At 40.0% G+C, this 17,871-nt stretch overlaps 1 long non-coding RNA gene across 1 annotated transcript; it reads left to right on the top strand.

Annotated features, from left to right (window-relative positions):
- On the top strand, positions 1–2,555 carry LOC115198391 (uncharacterized). The gene is made up of 2 exons (XR_003879224.1): positions 1–1,060; positions 2,101–2,555. It is a non-coding gene; the product is annotated as an uncharacterized LOC115198391 (long non-coding RNA).
- Positions 2,556–17,871: the final 15,316 nt, after the last annotated feature.

Raw genomic sequence — 17,871 nt, 5'->3', positions numbered from 1 at the left:
CTCCAAAATGTTGCGAAAGGTGTCAAATGGTCGCTGTTTGTGAACGTTTGAAAAAAACGTGGTAATGCAGTTACAAAAATAGCTGTACCGTGAATTCCGTATGGAATATTTTAATTCCGCTCATAGCTATGAATAGCAGAGAAGTAGACGAATATCCCATATGCTCTAACTTTTTATCTAACTTGTTGCGGTAGTGGTCAAAACGGACATTGTTTGCCAAAATGTTACAGAAAATATGTTGATGAGGTTACTTAAACTGCTGCACCAAAGTTTCGACCTCTGAATATTCCCCAAAATGTGCAACCCTAATGACAAGCAAATAACGATAGACACACAATACAAATACATTATGATGTCATCACCTGAATGTTTGCACTATTTATAACCTATTACAAAAACAAAGAAAAATAACATTCCTCATTGAGGCATGCTGGGGCAATAGTGGCCAAGCAATCTATCCAATATGTCTCTCTTTGGAGATGTAATTTATCCCTATCTCTTCCCCTACGTAGCACCTTCACCAATTCAATGCTCATATAATGTAAGGCAAGTTTGTGTGTGTGTGTGTGTGTGTGTGTGTGTTTTGTGTGCAGGTGTATGCTCTCACACAGCATATTTTTGTGAAACGTGTATGCAAGTGAACGCTACCCATCCTTTTCTTTTCTGGCCATCTCCTTGTTCTCTCAGAACATCTCCCTCTCTGTCAGTGACTCTGGTGGGGTGTAGTTACAGACACAGGTGTACTGGGCTGAACAGGTACCAGGTACAGGTATCTGGCTCAGATTGGATGGACTGCCCACCTGGAGGCACCATTGAGCTTGGATCACTATATGATCCAAGCGAAGTACACAACCTTTCTTACCCTGATTGTACTCATTCCTTCATTCTTTTTTTTCTTTTGTTCCTTCATTCATTCATTCATCCAGGTGACAGGATACAGGGGTTTAGTGTTCTGTCCTGACAAGAGGTTGTGTTATTACCCTGACATTGATCCCGCCATCAACAACCTGGCATCTCACTCTCCAGCTGCTTCCACGACAGGCCCAGTGACATCTGAGAAGTGAGTTTTTCTCACTTAAAATTGTAATTACTCTTTATTTCTACGTCTTTTAGAAGCCTGCCTACCTTAAGCTTGAGACACATTTTATCCAGCTTCCAGGTAGTACTGCATTCCATTCCATACATACAGTACATGCCATTTGATTTGCACCCTGATCTGAAATACCGGTTTTGACATGACAACGAACACAACAGGAGAGTTGGCCAAACACACAACAGATCTAGTACCAGGCTAGTGAGTCGAATAGTAAACACTCTTTCTCCATCACAGCAATCACTGTTCTGTAATACCCAATTGGTAAGTGTGAAGTATAAAGAGGCCCACATACCAGGTATCTCTTATAAAAGAGGTCTTCTGACCTCAATGTGAATTTTACTGGATAAATAAAGGTTAAATACTTGAAAAAAACATATATGATATATAATTCTGCTCTATTGTGAATATAATTGACACTATTATCATTTCTCTCCCTCTGATTTACTTTTCTAAATTTGTATTTTTTTTATCCTTTATTTAACTAGGCGAGTGAGTTAAGAACAAATTCTTATTTACAATAACGGCCTAACCCGGACAAACCCGGACGACGCTGGGCCAATTGTGCCCTATGGGACTTCCAGGTAGTACTGCATTCCATTCCATACATACAGTACATGCCATTTGATTTGCACCCTGTTCTGAAATACCGGTTTTGACATGACAACGAACACAACAGGAGAGTTGGCCAAACACACAAACAGATCTAGTACCAGGCTAGTCTACCATTAAGTCAAATAGTAAACACTCTTTCTCCATCAGAGCAATCACTGTTCTGTAATACCCAATTGGTAAGTATAAAGAGGCCCACATACCAGGAATCTCTTATAAAAGAGGTCTTCTGACCTCAATGGTAATTTTACTGGATAAATAAAGGTTAAATACTTGAAAAAAAACATATGATATATAATTCTGCTCTATTGTGAATATAATTGACATTACTATCATTTCTCTCCCTCTGATTTACTTTTCTAAATTTGTATTTTTTTTATCCTTTATTTAACTAGGCAAGTCAGTTAAGATCAAATTCTTATTTACAATAACGGCCTACCCCGCTTCATTTTATATTCAGTTGTTTGAATAAACAAAATATACATTGTTGTTTTGTTTCTGTTCTTTTTTATTATCTTTGAAAGATTATCAACAGCTTTTCCAGTTTGTGCTTTGGCAGTAAGATTACAGTACAATACTGAATACAGTGTTACATACAAATACATCATAAATACAGGCAGTAAAGTAGTAAAGATTCTCTCTCTTGCCGATTATTCAATCCCTCCATTCCCCAGGCAACCTCATCACCAGCTGACTGACAGAGTGGTGCTGACTCCCATAACAGGAGAGCAGGCATGAGTCTTCCAGCTTGGGACTGTGTCTTGTCTTTTGTCCTGCGTCCTGTTTTGTGCGTTTTTGTGTTTGAATGTTGTAAACTCCCAAGTCTTACTAGTAAACATATACATTTTAACTGTCTGTGTGGTGGCCTGGGATCCTTAGAAGCTGTTTTTGACAATTTCTCAGCAAATGTATTTTTCAGCTGCAGTACTGTTGTACTGTTCATCTGCTCTTCTATAATGATCACGTTGATTACAATTTTCTCTTTTATCTGCACTCATGGCATGACAAAAGAGGGCACGACAAAACCTATTCCCCCTCAGGAGACTGAAAATATATGGCATGGGTCCTCAGATCCTCAAAGGGTTTTACAGCTGCACCATCGAGAGCATCCTGACGGGTTGCATCACTGCCTGGTATGGCAACTGCTCGGCCTCCGACCGCAAGGCACTACAGAGGGTAGTACGTATGGCCCAGTACATCACTGGGGCCAAGCTTCCTGCCATCCAGGGCCTATATACCAGGCGGTGTCAGAGGAAGGCCCTAAAAATGGTTAAATACTCCAGCCACCCTAGTCATAGACTGTTCTCTCTTCTTCCGCACGGCAAGCAGTACCGGAGTGCCAGGTCTAGGTCCAAGAGGCTTCTAAACAGCTTCTACCTCCAAGAACATCAAATAAAATGGCTACCCGGACTATTTGCATTGCCCCCCCCCACTTTTTACACTGCTGCTACTCTCTGTTATTATCTATTACCCCCTGTATATAGCCTTGTTACTGTTATTTTACTGCTGCTCTTCAATTATTTTTTACTTTTATTTCTTCTTAGAACTGCATTGTTGGTTAAGAGCTTGTAAGCATTTCACTGTAAGGTGTTGTATTCAGCATATGTGACAAATAACATTTGATTTGATTGCTAATTATTTGACTTGTCACCATAGTCAGTGATACTCACTGGTATTCCCCTGAGCTCCCAAGTCATTTTACCGGTCCATCTGCATTTCCATCCTGCAAAATAATTGGAGCATAGCCATGGAGTTATAGGACACTATGAGAAAAGACAATGCTCATTTCAATGATTTATGGAACATAAAGCTGACAAAAGCAATAAAGAAAATGATCTAAAGATGACCTCTATGTTTATCAAAAGCATTGAGAATAAAATAACACTGGTTGGCAGAGAGTCATGTTTTCTGAATGCAAAGTTCCTAACCAGAATGAGTGTGTACTTTTCTGTTGCTTAACCTAAGTATAGTCAAGCGGCTAAGCCCAAAAATTGTGGGCTTCATGATAAAGCCACAAAATTTTACACACAGCTAGGGCCTTTCGAAACAACTACTTTTGGCTATAGTGCCTTTGCAGATTTGGCCCTGATGGCTATTTACAATATGGCTGCCAACCAGATGCATCGGGCAATATTGGACAGGATTCAGGAGTCACATGGCCATATCTTCACAAATAACAGGTACATAAGCCCGATTCAGACTTAGGAAATCTATTCCTTTTTTAAGTGTTTTGATTTAAGCACTTCTCAGTAGTTGGTATTCAGATTTACTGTATGCAGGTGATTAACAGGATTTTCAGGTGTGGCTCCTGTGGCGGATGAATCAGAATTAGTTAGGTAACATAGATAATTAAGATGTTTTATTTGTATAATATGCTTATGTGAGATACTTGTCATTAGGATGGCATGCCCTTTGGACTCTGTTGTTGACAGTTGTACTTTTCCCTTAGCTAGGGCTCAGTCACTTGGGGCCCAGAGAAGGGAGAAGTCAGAATGAAACATTGTCTTCATATGTGAATGTGTCTTTACCTATTCTTAAACCATGTGAAGGGATGGCGTGATTAATGGGGAACCAATTACTTGTCTCCACAATGTCTGTGCGCAAGTCACTCCCTCCTTTTTTATGTTGTGGGGAGGTTTATGGCAGTGTCTGGGACCATTGTATGTCCTCTCTTAGATCTTGCACTTATCCTGGGATAGTGTATGACCTGGAGGCTCACTCCCCTCAGTGAGCTTGTCCAGGAGTGGAGTCAAGAGGGGGTTTACTTGAGATGGGAGTATCTAGAGTTGTCAATTGATTTATGCCATTGGATGAGCTAATGGTTCTGTTCTATACCGTACCAGGGAGAGACGGTTCCAGTTTGGAGTAGGAGGACCAGATTCTGGTCTATACAATGAACACTGTTGATACAGCAGTTGCTGTCTGCTATGTTTTATAGATATCTTTCATACAGAACTTAACCTTTGTGAACTGTTCCTAAGATCTGTTGTTCGTCATGTACGTTGAGAGGGGTGGGTCTTGGGTATAAAAGATCTTTGTACTTTTGTGTAGTCACTTTTCAATGGCATCACTGAAGGTCAAGTGCTTTTGCAAAAGCATCTTAATAATTAAAGATGTTGTTTTAAGTATAACTGACTTGTGTGTGAAGTTTGTAACTCTCCTCATTTGGTAATGCAGAAATGAGCCACCACACTCCCTTAAGTGTAACACATTGTGCATGAATTGCTAAGTCCCTATTTACATTTCTCTTCCTCAGTAATTCCATTACATCAGAACTCAACCCCTGACCCGAGCCTGAACTTACTGACCCCTCCAGTACTGGGGGTCAGTACCGACCCCACTGTGGCTGCAGTCCTTCTGCTGTCTGTCTCCTGGCTGCCCTGACGATCAACTACAGGAGGTACTGCTTCTCCAGAGTCAGGGTGCATGCTGCCCCTAAGGCCCCCAGTGTCCTGCAGTTGCACTTGACCAAATGTGATTAGAATGACTGCTGATGGAAACGGAGTCTTTTGGCTCTGAACGTTTAAACCATGTATATTTAGTTGTTTGAGTGGAAAATGTTCATAAGATCTATGTTCGTTTAAACTCTAATTGTGTTGGGACAAGTGAAAAGAGAATAAACGAAATATACATTGTTGTTGTTTTTAAAGAAGCACTACAACAATTTTGGAACTTTTCCTGTTGAAAAACAATATACCACTTATAAATACAGTAATGTATTGAGCAGAATATTGTTTTTTAGACACAAGTGCAAACTTCATGGAGTAGGCCATATATGTAGTTGGTCGGACAGTGTCCTCTGACGTCATCGTCCTTCCCCCTTGCTTGAGGAACAATAGAGAACAAAACAGGAAAGCCTGGCGGCTCCCGAGTGGTGCAGCGGTTTAAGGCACTAGAGGTGTTACAATGGTCCCGGGTTCATATCCCGGACTGTGCCACAACCGGCAGTGGTCGGGAGTCCCGTAGGACGGCGTAATACAGGTTAGGGGAGGGTTTGGCCAGAGGGGCTTTACTTGGCTCATTGCACTCTAGTGACTTCTTGTGGCAGGCCTGCAGTCTGACCACAAATGCCAGTTGAACGATGTTTCCTCCAACACATTGGTGCGGCTGGCTTCCGGGTAAAAAAAAAACAACAAAAAACAGGAAAGCCCACCCACCTCCTCTTGTGCCATGTCAGAGGTGAGATGTGCCTTTTGTTAAGTAAATCATGTGATAAATGAGTTGAAAATGACTGGAATAGGCTTTACTTTATCTCTGAGAGATATGTTTATCAACAGCTGTTCCAGTTTGTGCTTTGACAGTGAGATTATAGTACATCTGTTTACAATACAATAGTGAATACAGTGCATCTGTTAAATAAAAATACATCGTAAATACAGGAAGTAAAGTAGTGGAGATTCTCTCTTCTGCCCATTCTTCATTCCTTCCATCCCCCAGGCACCCTCAACACAATCTGAATGACAGACTGGCTCTGGATCCCATAAGAGGAGAGCAGGCACGGGTCCTCCAGCTGCTTATCTGTGAAGATCAACCTCATGGTCTCTGGATCGCCCCCTTCATAAAGAAGTCAGAGGTCAGAGTAGAGATCTCATTAAAATCAGGTACAATAACAAAGTATTTCAAAAGGTGTGCAATAACATTACGATTACTATCACTATAACATACAGTAGATTGTTACTATTATTTTGTGCCGTCATTTGTAGTAGTTCACAGTCAATGCAGTTGTAGTTTACTTTTTTGCTGTACAAACATGACATTCCTTTAATGTCTTACACACTGATTGAACCAGTGGCGGTTGGTGTCGTTTAAGATGAGGGAGGCAGATTTTAGGGGGGATGGGCATGGCCTTATTTATATTACAGCATATTGGATGACTGCCGTTCATATTCCATTCACTCAGTTCAATGTAACAGCAATAGTTTAGGCTAATACATGACACTCAAATTTTCCCTATACCCATTATGAGGTTGCTACAACCTAGCCTATGAATGAAAGTTTACAACGTAGGTATGTGCACACAGGTCGAGAGAAAAATTTGAGGTGACAGACAGTGACACATTCAATACCGCCTTGCACACGCTTGCCTGCATCTAGCTGATCTAGAGTGTAATCATTAGTCCAACAGTTGCAAACGGACAAATTCAGGTATGTATATCCCCATTTTGTTCCATTTTTAAGAAACGTTTTTCAACAGATTCGGCGGAATAAATACACCCCTGATCACGGGTAAACACAGTTCACTTTCATAGCAGCCACGTTCTATTCCTTCTCGCATCTATGCGCTCTCCTCCTTTCACCTTTTCCCGTCGCTTGTGGACTTCAATGCACAACACATCAGATGTATAGTGCCTTGCAAAAGTATTCACCCCCTTTGGCGTTTTTCCTAATAGTCCAAATTGGTGAAGTGAAATGAAAAAAATATATATTTTCAAAAAATTCTAAAAAATACAAAAACTGAAAAGTGGTGTGTGCATATGTATTCACCCCGTTTGCTATGAAGCCCCTAAATAAGATCTGGTGCAACCAATTACCTTCAGAAGTCACATAATTAGTTAAATAAAGTCCACCTGTGTGCAATCTAAGTGCCATATGATCTCAGTATTTATACACCTGTTCTGAAAGGCCCAAGAGTCTGCAACGCCACTAAGTAAAGGGCACCACCAAGCAAGTGGCACCATGAAGACCAAGGAGCTCTCCAAACAGGTCAGGGACAAAGTTGTGGAGAAGTACAGATCAGGGTTGGTTTATAAAAAAATATCTTAAACTTTGAACATCCCAGGGAGCACCATTAAATACATTATTAAAAAATGGAAAGAATACGGCACCACAACAAACCTGCCAAGAGAGGGCCGCCCACCAAAACTCATAGACCAGGCAAGGAGGGCATTAAATCAGAGGCAACAAAGAGACCAAAGATAACCTTGAAGGAGATGCAAAGCTCCACAGCGGAGATTGGAGTATCTGTCCATAGGACCACTTTAAGCCGTACACTCCACAGAGCTGGGCTTTACGGAAGAGTGGCCAGAAAAAAATCTGTAAACATGTTTGGTGATCGCCAAAAGGCATGTGGGAGACTCCCCAAAGATATGGAAGAAGGTACTCTGGTCAGATGAGACTAAAATTGAGCTTTTTGGCCATCAAGGAAAACGCTACGTCTGGCGCAAACCCAACACCTCTCATCACCCCGAGATCACCATGAATAGTTATGCACGCTCAAGTTTTCAGTTTTTTTTGTCTTATTTCTTGTTTGTTTCACAATATAAAAAAAAATGGCATCTTCAAAGTGGTAGGCATGTTGTGTAAATCAAATGATACAAACCCCCCTCAATTTTAATTTCAGGTTGTAAGGCAACAAAATAGGAAAAATGCCAGGGGGATGAATACTTTCGCAAGCCACTGCATGTCATCAGGCGAAAAAATCTTTCCAAACCAAACCATATCATAACCGCTACACACAGCCTACATCGTTGTCCCCATATCAGCTAAAGTAATGTCATAGTCAACATAGATAATAAAACTAATGCGTTAGTAAACCCACTACTATCATGCAGTAACGTCATAGTGTACAGTCAGTAAGCAGTTTAGCACTTATACTGGCGGGCCTGGTGACAATACATTTGTAAAACCAAAAGCTTACCATGACTTAGAAGAGTTCCAGTGTTGTGATGGATAGTCATAGCCAGCTAGCTAACATAGCATCCCTCTGTTTGAGCAGGGTGTTTGAGTAGGCTAAACTAAGTAGCTGCATTTGCTAAGTATATATTTTTTTTCAAATGAAATCTCTTCATTTTGGAAGAAATTGATTTGTTCAAAACTGTTCAATTATTGTCTCTGAGTCAGTCAACTACTCACTACATTGTTTGCAGTGTTAGCTAGCTGTGCGGTATTCCAGGGCTGTGCGGTATTCCAGACACAGACTATTTCCGGTTGCAAACTTGTTTACGTGCTGCTGTGCGTTTTGTTGCTAACCTTACTCTGCTACCTGACAACTTTACGGTTTTTACTTTTTAATTACCATTTATATTTACATTTTTTCCCTCACTCAACTTTTTTTTCATTCAACTTTTTCACTCCGGATGCTTTATCTGGACGTGGTTCGTCAGGACCTCCACCAGCCGAAGCTAAGTAGTAACATTAACATGATGCCTTCTAATTGCAGTCGCTGTACTCATAATATACAGGAGAACGATCGCCTTACGGCGAGGATAGCTGTGCTGCAAGCCCAGCTTCAGACACAATCGTTAGGCAAGGGTAATTTCAGTGTAGGAAATGATGAAACAGCGTCTGTGCCACCAGTAAGTACAGATAGTAGTATAAATCCCCTCGCACGGTCCCCGCAGCCGGACAACTTTCTCATGACTTCTGGAGGGAAATGCTGAAGGAATGCAACCGGTGTCGCTCATTCAGCCGACAGAAACTTTCAACCGGTTCTCCCCATTAAGCAGCGAGTCGGAGTCAGAGGCCGAGCCTTCTCTGGTCTCTACTCCTCCCGTTACGGGATCTGAGATGCGGAAGCCTCCCACCATTAGCTCTGACAAATTGAAAACCCTAGTCATTGGCGACTCCATTACCTGCAGTATTAGACTTAAAACGAATCATCCAGCGATCATACACTGTTTTCCAGGGGGCAGGGCTACCGACGTTAAGGCTAATCTGAAGATGGTGCTGGCTAAAGCTAAAACTAACGAGTGTGGAGAGTATAGGGATATTGTTATCCACGTCGGCACCAACGATGTTAGGATGAAACAGTCAGAGGTCACCAAGAGCAACATAGCTTCAGCGTGTAAATCAGCTAGAAAGATGTGTCAGCATCGTGTAATTGTCTCTGGCCCCCTCCTAGTTAGGGGGAGTGATGAGCTCTACAGCAGAGTCTCACAACTCAATCGCTGGTTGAAAACTGTTTTCTGCCCCTCCCAAAAGATAGAATTTGTAGATAATTGGCCCTCTTTCTGGGACTCCCCCACAAACAGGACCAAGCCTGGCCTGTTGAGGAGTGACGGACTCCATCCTAGCTGGAGGGGTGCTCTCATCTTATCTACGAACATAGACAGGGCTCTAACTCTCCTAGCTTCACAATGAGATAGGGTGCAGGCCAGGCAGCAGGCTGTTAGCCAGCCTGCCAGCTTAGTGGAGTCTGCCACTAGCACAGTCAGTGTAGTCAGCACAGCTATCCCCATTGAGACCGTGTCTGTGCCTCGACTTAGGTTGGGCAAAACTAAACATGGCGGTGTTCGCCTTAGCAATCTCACTAGAATAAAGACTTCCTCCATTCCTACCATTATTGAAAGAGATTGTGATACCTCACATCTCAAAATAGGGCTACTTAATGTTAAATCCCTCACTTCCAAGGCAGTTATAGTCACTGATCATAATCTTGATGTGATTGGCCTGACTGAAACATGGCTTAAGCCTGATGAATTTACTGTGTTAAATGAGGCCTCACCTCCTGGTTACACTAGTGACCATATCCCCCGCGCATCCCGCAAAGGTGGGGGTGTTGCTAACATTTACGATAGCAAATTTCAATTTACAAAAAAACCCAGACGTTTTCGTCTTTTGAGCTTCTAGTCATGAAACCTATGCAGCCTACTCAGTCACTTTTTATAGCTACTGTTTACATGCCTCCTGGGCCATATACAGCATTCCTCACTGAGTTCCCTGAATTCCTATCGGACCTTGTAGTCATAGCAGATAATATTCACATTTTTGGTCACTTTAATATGGAATGGAAAAGTCCACAGACCCACTCCAAAAGGCTTTCGGAGCCATCATTGACTCAGTGGGTTTTGTCCAACATGTCTCCAGACCTACTCACTGCCACAGTCATACTCTGGACCTAGTTTTGTCCCATGAAGTAAATGTTGTGGATCTTAATGTTTTTCCTCATAATCCTGGACTGTCGGACCACCATTTTATTATGTTTGCAATCGCAACAAATAATCTGCTCAGACCCCAACCAAGAATCATCAAAAGTCGTGCTATAAATTCTCAGACAACCCAAAGATGTATTGATACCCTTCCAGACTCCCTCTGCCTACCCAAGGACATCAGAGAACAAAAATCAGTTAACCACCTAACTGAGGAACTCAATTTAACCTTGCGCAATACCCTAGACGCAGTCGTACCCCTAAAAACTAAAAACATTTGTCATAAGAAACTAGCTCCCTGGTATACAGAAAATACCTGAGCTCTGAAGCAAGCTTCCAGAAAATTGGAACGGAAATGGCGCCACACCAAACTGGAAGTCTTCCGACTAGCTTGGAAAGACAGTACCGTGCAGTATCGAAGAGCCCTCACTGCTGCTCGATCATCCTATTGTTCCAACTTAATTGAGGAAAATAAGAACAATCCAAAATATTTTTTTGATACTGTCGCAAACTTAACTAAAAATCAGCATTCCCCAAGAGAGGATGGCTTTCACTTCAGCAGTAATAAATTCTTTGAGGAAAAGATCATGATCATTAGAAAGAAAATTACGGACTCCTCTTTAAATCTGCGTATTCCTCCAATGCTCAGCTGTCCTGAGTCTGCACAACTCTGCCAGGACCTAGGATCAAAGGAGACACTCAAGTGTTTTAGTACTATATCTCTTGACACAATGATGAAAATCTTGGCCATGTTCTGTTATAATCTCCACCAGGCACAGCCAGAAGAGGACTGGCCACCCCTCATAACCTGGTTCCTCTCTAGGTTTCTTCCTAGGTTCTGGCCTTTCTAGGGAGTTTTTCCTAGCCACCGTGATTCTACACCTGCATTGCTTGCTGTTTGGGGTTTTAGGCTGGGTTTCTGTACAGCACTTTGAGATATCAGCGGATGTAAGAAGGGCTATATAAATACATTTGATTTGATTTGATTTATACCTTATTTTACGATATACCGGTGTTGATGCACGGACCGGTTTAGGTTTTTTCTTTACATTCTATAACGGTATTTGAATGTTTGGTTTGTTAAACCTAACACACTGTGTGTAACGTCAATTTTTATCATTTAATTCACCACTTGAGTCATCTCTCTCCGCTCTCTCCCTCCCCATGCCGCTTTCCACATAGACATAGCCATGCCCGTCACTCAAGGAGCGCATTTGTTGTTCCTTCAGTATGAGACTCTTGCATTCAGTCTCTGCATGGTCAATGCAGCATATGCAACAATGTTGATGACAATGATGCTGTTTTCACTTTGCTTCTTAATATAAATCCACTAGTGTTCTATAATTACACAATTAGTTTGTGTTTCTTACATCACAAACAGCTAGTTTGTCTTAGTAAGTTGAGCCTGAATCTTGTTACTCGCTAATGCTAATCGCTAGCTAGCTAATAAACGTACCGCATCAGAGCAAACATAACTAGCTATACAGCCTGATAATACCAGTGAGAAAAAATAAATAAATAAATACCAGTGATGGTGTAGACCTACAAAACCAGTGAAAATTTTGGATACACCTACTCATTCAAGGGTTTTTCTTTATTTGTACTATTTTCTACATTGTAGAATAATAGTGAAGACATCAAAACTATGTAATAACACAGTGTGCGAATCAGTTTCCTATTGAACATACTTCTTTCCGTAAGAAATATTATAGTTTGATTACATTTTAGGGTATCTGCGGAGTAAATAGAAACGTATTTTGACTTGTTGAAACAAAGTTTAGGGGTAGATTTTCGTATTCCTTTCTCTGCATATTGAACGAGTGGATTTCTAAAATGAATGGCACCAAGTAAACTGACTTTTTGGGATATAAAGAAGGATTTTATCTAACAAAACAACACTACATATTATAGCTGGGACCCTTTGGATGACAAATCAGATGACGATTTTTAAAAAGTAAGTGAATATTTAAACGTTATTTGTGAATGTATGAAACCTGTGCCGGTGGGAAAATATTTTGATGTGGGGCGCTGTCCTCAAACAATTGCATGGCATGTTTTCGCTGTAATAGCTACTGTAAATCAGACAATGCAGTTAGATTAACAAGAATTTAAGCTTTCAGCCGATATAAGACACTTATATGTACCTAAATGTTTAATATCCATAATTTGTATGATTATTTATTTGAATTGCGTGCCCTCCAGCTTTACCGGAAGCGGGATGCCTATCCCTAAGAATGAATCTGTCCACAGAATATTTTGGCAGAAGCGCTGTGGAACATCCAGGTGCTTTTGCGAACTTCAGATGTGCAGCAATGTTTTTTTCTGGACAGCAGTGTTTTCTTCCGTGGTGTCCTCCCATGAACACCATTCTAGTTTAGTGTTTTCCGTATCATAGACTCGTCAACAGAGATGTTAGCATGTTCCAGAGATTTCTGTACGTCTTTAGCTGACACTCTAGGATTCTTCTTAACCTCATTGAGCATTCTGCACTGTGCTCCTGCAGTCATCTTTGCAGGACGGCCACTCCTAGGGAGAGTAGCAACAGTGCTTAACTTTCTCCATTTATAGACAATTTGTCTTACAGTGGGCTGATGAACATGAAGGCTTTTAGACATACTTTTGTAACCCTTTCCAGCTTTATGCAAGTCAACAATTCTTAATCTTAGGTCTTCTGTGATCTCTTTTGTTCGAGGCATGGTTCACATTAGGCAATGCTTCTTGTGAGTAGCAAACTCAAATTGTGTGAGTATTTTTCATAGGGCAAGGCAGCTCTAACCAAAATCTCCAATCTTGTCTCATTGATTGGACTCCAGGTTAGCTGGCTTCTGACTCCAATTAGCTTTTGGAGAAGTCATTAGCCTAGGTGTTCACATACTTTTTCCAACCTACACTGTGAATGTTTAAATGATTTATCAATATAGACTACAAAAATACAATAATTTGTGTGTTATTAGTTGAACCACACTATGTTTGTCTATTGTTGTGACTTAGATGAAGATCAGATCATTTGATGACTAATTTATGCAGAAATCCAGGTAATTCCAAAGGGTTCACATACTTTTTCTTGACAATGTATGTCAGCTACATGAAGTAGCTAAGAGAAAACATTCAATGTAGACAAAAATGATAGAGTCCCCTAGGCAGTGGTGTAAAGTTATTTTACTCCACTACATTCCTAAAGAAAATAATGCACTCTACTCCATACATTTTTCCTGACACCCAAAAGTACTCGTTACATTTTGAATGCTTAGCAGGACAGGAAAAAAATGTGTCCAATTCCCGCACTTAAAGAGAAAATCCCTGGTCATCCCTATTGCATCTGATCTGGCGGACTCACTAAACACAAATGCTTTGTTTGTAAATTAGTTTTGGAGTGTGCCCATGGCTATACGTAAATTAAATAAAACAAGAAAATCCTGCCGTCTGGTTGGCTTAATATACGGAATTAAAAATTATTCCTTATATTAACTTCTGATACTTAACTATATTTTAGCCATTACATTTATATATTTTAGCCATTACATTTACATTTGATACTTAAGTATATTTAAAACCAAATACTTTTACTCAAGTAGTATTTTACTAGGTGACTTTCAATTTTACTTGAGTAACTTTCTATTAAAGGTATCTTTACTTTTACTCAAGTATGACAATTGGGCACTTTTTCCACCACTGCCCATATGAAACACTTGTCAACACTTTGGTTCTGACCCTGTCACAATAACTCCTTCCTGCCATTTTTATTTGTTGTCATGTCAAACACTGTATTCAAAGTGCCCACTATTATATTCTAACTATATAATTTGAATATTCATTCTATTTCCATGATTCCAACATTTTACCCAAGTGTTTTGCTCTAAAACACAAGTCAAATCTTAATTGCAACATTTGGTTAAAAGTAAGGCCTAGATTGTTTGCCCATATGGAAATGATCTGAAATGAGTGCAGGAAATGAAGAAATTCCTGAAAATTATTTTTGGTTGAAGTTGAATTGAACAGTATAAAACAATCAGAATGGAGAAATACCCATTAAAATCCCTTAAAATGGTGACGCACTACTCAAAGCACATTTAGAATTTGTATTATTCAAAAACATTAAATATTGTAAAACACGTAAAAAATATGAAAAATACTGTGATGTGATATTTTGGACATATTGCCCAGACCAATTAAAATCACTTAGAATGTATGTGTTGCCACCCTAGGGTCACACACTACTCATGAAGCAAATGTTGAACTTTTTGTTATTCAATTACATAAAATACCATAAAATACAGTCATATTGTCAAATTCTTAAAAAATACCATGATATTATATTTTGGCCATATTGCTCAGTCCTAGCTGTAGCTTATACTTTCAGTACTAGATTAATTATCTGACCCTTTGATTGGGTGGACATAATGTCAGTTAATGCTGCAAGAGCTCCGATAGGTTGGAGGATGTCCTCCAGAAGTTGTCGTATTTACTGTTAAAGTCTATGAAAGGGGGTAAGAACCATGAGCCTCCTAGGTTTTGTATTGAAGTCAATGTACCCAGAGGAGGACGGAAGCTAGCTGTCCTCCGGCTACACCATGGTGCTGCCCTACAGAGTGCTGTTGCAGCTACTGTAGACATACAGTGCAAAACAATGTTTTAATGAATGATTTGGTGACCTGAGTATATTTAGTATAGTTTCATCTAAAAAGGATAACTTTTATGAAATTTACTGAGGATGGTCCTCCCCTTCCTCCATTGGATTGAACAGTGTATACAGTAAGTTTATACGTAAAAGTTATGACTTCTTACCTAGGTTGCCTGGTAGTTTCTCAGCTATTTTCTTTTTCAGTTGCAGTACTGTCGTACTGTTCATTTGTTCTACTGTATTGGCCACGTCGATGACCATTTTCTCCCCCCTGAAGCCATTCACTGTGACCTGGTAGATCTTCCCCATGGTGCGGAATGTAAGTGTGAGCTGCTGCTGAAGTGTATCTGTCTAAATGAATGTCAGTGCCAGTGGGTGTCACTGGTTTTCAATGTTCGTCAGAGAAGGAGGAGACAAATGCTTTCACCTCTTTTTTTCTCTCTCAGGTGCTCAAATGTTTTCCAGTAAGATGTGTTTTTCTATCTTGGACTTCCTTATCACGTGTCATGAACGATAAATGATTTAGACCTAACCTTGAAGCAGATAGATTGCAAAGTCATGGTATGTCAGTGGAGTAATTAATACACAGTGTATAAAACATTTCATGACACACTGACCAGGTGAACGCTATGATCCTTTATTGATGTCACCTGTTAAATCCACTTCAATCAGTGTAGATGAAGGGGAGCAGATAGTTAAAGAAGGATTTTAAAGACGATTGAGACATGGATTCAGTATGTGTGCCATTCAGAGGGTGCATGGGCAAGACAAAAGATTTAAGTGTCATTGAACAGGGTATGGTAGAAGGTGCCAGCTACACTGGTTTGAGTGTGTCAAGAACTACAACGCTGCAGTTATTTTTTTCTATAATTTCCTTTAACAATACAAACATACACCTACAAACATCACACAAACAACTACATCACACCTGCCCAGACCCACATACTCACACCCCCACAATAAAAAACAATTACACATTTTAGAATAAGGCTGTAACGTAACATGTTGAAAAAGTCAAGCGATCTGAATACTTTCCGAATGCACTGTATGTTCCAACATTCCCTCCATCTTGTGCCAATATTAGTTATTTTTTAGTCTCGGTTCCAATAGTTTGCTCATCCCCAGAATCTTTTCATGTGTCTATTTTCAAAGGATAAAGCTAACAACATCAAAAATGTCATAGTTAAGAACACTATAACAACATGGAAGAACATCAAAATGATTCTACAAGAACCAATATCACTCCTTAAAAACACAACCCTATGGAACAATCCTTGGATAGCTTTTCAGAATTCACCAATGAAATGGTCCACATGGAAAACTAAAGGCATAGAAATCGGGAATGATTTGGTAATAGCAAATACATCTATTTCCATGACAGCATTTAAAAGCAATTCTGAATTGGCCAATGTAGATATTTACAAATAAATGCAACTTAAGTTTTAAATCAAGAAATCAGAAATGGATGTTCATATGATAGGGAAGATATAAAAAAAACTTGCAGAGAGGATATCTAATTGACAAAAAATGGAAACTATTGGAACCAAGACTTAAAAAAAAAAAAAACTGCTGGGTTTTTCACGCTGAACAGTTTCCCATGTGTATCAAGAATGGTCCACCACCCAAAGGACATCCAGCCAACGGCAGGTCAGTGGTCAAAAAACGGTTCATTGATTAAAGAGGACTAACTGTAGCCCGTCTGTTGCTCTACACAATGTGTCAGCTGCCTTTGTCAAATCAAAATGTATTTTTCAAGCCCTTTTTACATCAGCAGATGTCACAAAGTGCTTATAGAGAAACCCAGGCTAAAACCCCAAACAGCAAGCCATGCAGATGTAGAAACACGGTGGCTAGGAAAAGTTAACTAGAAAAGGCAGGATTGGAGCATATTGTAGCCATATGGTTATAGGAAACTATGAGGGAAAGGTATTGTCATTACAATGCTTTATGGAAGATTAATCTTCCAAAAGCATTATCTTCAGATGGATTTTGTTTTTCAAAAGCATTGAAAATGAAATAACACTGGTGAGCATAGTCATGTTTTCTGTATGCGAAGTTCCTAACCAGAATGAGTATGTACTTTTCAGTAGCCCAAGTAGTTACATTTCAAGAATTTAGAAGTAGTCCTTCAAGAATTGACAACTGTAACGGTTGTCGTCGGGAATAGAGGACCAAAACGCAGCAGGAATGTGGATGCTCATCTTGTATTTATTTTTAAAATAAAGAGAACACCAAAATAACAAAAACGAAGAACTCACGAACAACAAAACAGTCTTGTCAGGCTCACACATGCAAAACAAGAAACAATCTCCCACACCACTACACCAAACAATTACCCATATATAGGACTCTCAATCAGAGGCAACGAGAAAGCACCTGCCTCCAATTGAGAGTCCAACCCCCCATAAATCTACACATAGAAATACCACAAACCAGAAAGAACATAGAGATACATAGACCAAACATAGACCAAAAACCCGGAAATAATAAATCACACACCCTACTACAAAAATCACCACCCCGAACCACATAAACAAAATACCCTCTGCCACGTCCTGACCAAACTACAATAACAAATAACCCTTATAGTGGTCAGGATGTGACAACATCAATATCATTATAAAGTATTTCTTTACTTCCTTGTTATCATGTGACTTCTTGTAACTGCTACTGTATGT

Source organism: Salmo trutta, chromosome 8, assembly GCF_901001165.1.
Source record: "Salmo trutta chromosome 8, fSalTru1.1, whole genome shotgun sequence".
NCBI lineage: Eukaryota > Metazoa > Chordata > Actinopteri > Salmoniformes > Salmonidae > Salmo > Salmo trutta.
This window is presented reverse-complemented; position numbering and strand designations above follow the sequence as displayed.